The sequence below is a fragment of the Sander lucioperca genome, chromosome 1 (assembly GCF_008315115.2).
Source record: "Sander lucioperca isolate FBNREF2018 chromosome 1, SLUC_FBN_1.2, whole genome shotgun sequence".
Taxonomy (NCBI): Eukaryota; Metazoa; Chordata; class Actinopteri; order Perciformes; family Percidae; genus Sander; species Sander lucioperca.
In genome coordinates, this window is record NC_050173.1 from 2,402,733 (window position 1) to 2,405,546 (window position 2,814).

General features: G+C 45.9%; 1 pseudogene; it reads right to left on the minus strand.

Moving 5' to 3' along the window:
- Nucleotides 1-628: 628 nt before the first annotated feature.
- On the minus strand, nucleotides 629-2,103 carry LOC116042202 (annotated as a pseudogene).
- Nucleotides 2,104-2,814: the final 711 nt, after the last annotated feature.

The following is a 2,814-nucleotide window of genomic DNA, read 5'->3' on the forward strand; positions in this document are numbered from 1 at the left end:
ACACCCTGAGCCAATGTCCCAAGACAGCCTTTATAGTTTGGCTAACAAGGCATGACAAGCGCAGGCATACAGGTGAAAACGCACATGGATACTGGGGGTGCACACATACATTTGAATGAGGCAGATTACAGTGGGTATTCACACACTGGGGGCACCTAAAGATGGAGGTATATATCAAGATGGAGGTATATATCAATATCAATAAATCAATTCTGATTTAGCCTCCAGTTCAGTCTTAATAGATCTGTGAGAAAGTTTATCATTGTTTATCAGTTTTAGGCTAACTTTATTTCTGTAAGTTAAGCTAATACGTGTAATGTTAGGCATATCGTTAGCTTGGTCTCAGGATCCCAGTCTCCTGATTCTTGCTGCTGATTCCCTCACATCTGTATCCACTTTTGTCTTCATAAAAGCTCAGTTTTTCTGTTTGTCAGCATATAAAAACGTTCTGAGTTCTTTACATTGTTGGTAGGGAATATCACAACTTTTAGGCATTTTTCTGTTGTTTGCTAGCAGACGGAACCTTCACGCAATACAAGTCAATGGAGAGCGGAGAGTTGTTTTCCCCTCTTTCTGTCTCTATACTGTATAGAATGAACTGCCGTAATACATCTTCTTCTTCTCCCTCCTATTTTCCCCTACTGGGGCATAGGTCGTCTACAAGGATTCTCCAGCCGTTTCGGTCCTGAGCAAGCCTCTCCAGCTGTCCCCAAGTGTAAGTGTGGCCTGTCCTCTTGATATCGGCGTCTAGGTCTCGCTGCCAGCTGTTTCTGGGTCGACCTCTCTTTCTTTCCCCTTGGGGATTCAATGAAAGGGACTGTCTGGTGATGTTGGAAGTGGTTTGTGGAGGGTATGCCCTAACCATCTCCAGCATTGTTGGATGATCTCTTTGTCTGCTTCCAGTTGGTTCCATTGCCACAGTTTCTGGTTGCTGATGGTATTAGGCCAACGGATCTGGAGGATGCATCGCAGACGTGTTGATAAATGTCTGGATCTTTTTGGTGGTGGTGATGGTGTTCCTCCAAGTTTTGGCACCTTAGAGAAGGACTGACTTCACATTGGTGTTGAAGACCCTGATCTTTGTTTTGATGGACAAGTCCCTTGAGCACCATATATTCTTCAGTTGGAGAAAAGTTGTGCTGGCCTTTCCGATCCTCGCCCTCACATCTGCCTCGGTTCCACCCTGTTTGTTGACGGAAGGTTAAATCATCCATCTCTTCCAGCGCTTCGCCTTCCAACATAATGGGTAATGTGGTGGTGGTGTTGACCTTCAGGACCTAGCTCTTCCCTTTGTGGATGTTGAGGCCGAGGCAAGTAGACTTGTCACTCGTTTGCATGAGTGTACAGCTCTTTCGCCTTGGCTTTCTCTGCACGTGTGCGGCTGTTGTTGACTGCTGCCTTCTCTTTTCTCACTTCTATTTTCTTCAGTGAGTCTGCTGTCTTCACCGCCTTCCATTTCGTGTCTATAGTTTCATCTTCTTATATCAGATCTTGCAGGACTTATAGTGTTAGTTTATACTCCTCCCGCTTGGTTGAATCCCCCAGAAGCGCCATGTTGAATTTTTGTCGCTGGTTTGTCTCCCCTGTATAATTTCTCCTAAGTTTGAGCTTAATGCGGGCGACAAGGAGATGGTGGTCTGAAGCAACGTCGGCACCTCGTCTGACACGTACATCTTGAAGTGACCTCCTGAACTTCTTGGTGATGCAAAAGTGGTCGATCTGGTTTTCTGTGGAGAGATCTAGTGATATCCAGGTAGCCTTGTGTATTCGCCTGTGGGGAAAGACATTTCCTCCGATGACCAGGTTGTTTGCGGTGCATAGGTCTGAAAGTCTCTCTCCGTTGTCGTTCATTTCCCCTAGGCCGTGCTGCCCCATGACCTTCTCAAAGCCTGTGTTGTCCAGCCCGATCTTGGCGCTGAGGTCTCCCATTACTACGGTGATGTCTCTTCCTGAGTAGCTCTGAATAATGGTCTCCGGCCTGCTGTAGAAGTCTTGCTTTGCATTTTCCTGTCTGTCATTTGTTATCCAGGCATAGCACTGGATGATATTCATGTTTATTTTCCTCTTCTTTGTTCCAAAAGAAGCTGTTATACTGTAATACATGCTGCTATATTATTGAAGGGTCTGTACTCGACACTCAGAACACTAATATAGCAGTAAAGAAATATTTGCCTTGTAAAGATATAGTGGAGTAATGGCGTCTTGGGTCAGAGAATGAAGTCACAGACCCTCTGTTTGTTGTAATCTGTGCTTCTCTGTTCTTTGTTTGGTTAGCCGGTCCAGTCGCGCGCGGGTGTGAGTCCCTCCCACTGGCACGTTTGTTGAAACTTGTGATGTCCAAATGAAGCTTCATGAACCACTAGCTGTATGTGTTGACCCAACTAGATGGCGCTCTTGGTTTAAAAGAAAAAAGGCTCAAGTAATGGCAATTCAGTGCATTTTCAACCCTTTGTTGAACAGAGATCGCCATCTAGTGGGCTCAGAAAATACACAAAATGCTTCAGGTAGCTTCACTAGTTGGCCCATCCCTTTGGTTCATGTGTATTATCATGCGCACTGAGGACAGTCCACCCAGGTTGACAGCCACACCGGGAGCAAGGGGACCCCGTCCCTCCTCGCGGGGAGAGAGGGCGCAACGAGGGTTATTGACGTAAAAGTCGCATCAAATCCACCTTGTTTGTTCACACTGCGGCCACATTGAAAAAGGTCAGACTGGGGTCTGAATCAGGACCACATATTGAAGTGGTCTAAATCGGATTTGAAAAAATTTGATCTGGGCAAGATTTGAGTGTTCACACTACTTGACCCCAAAAA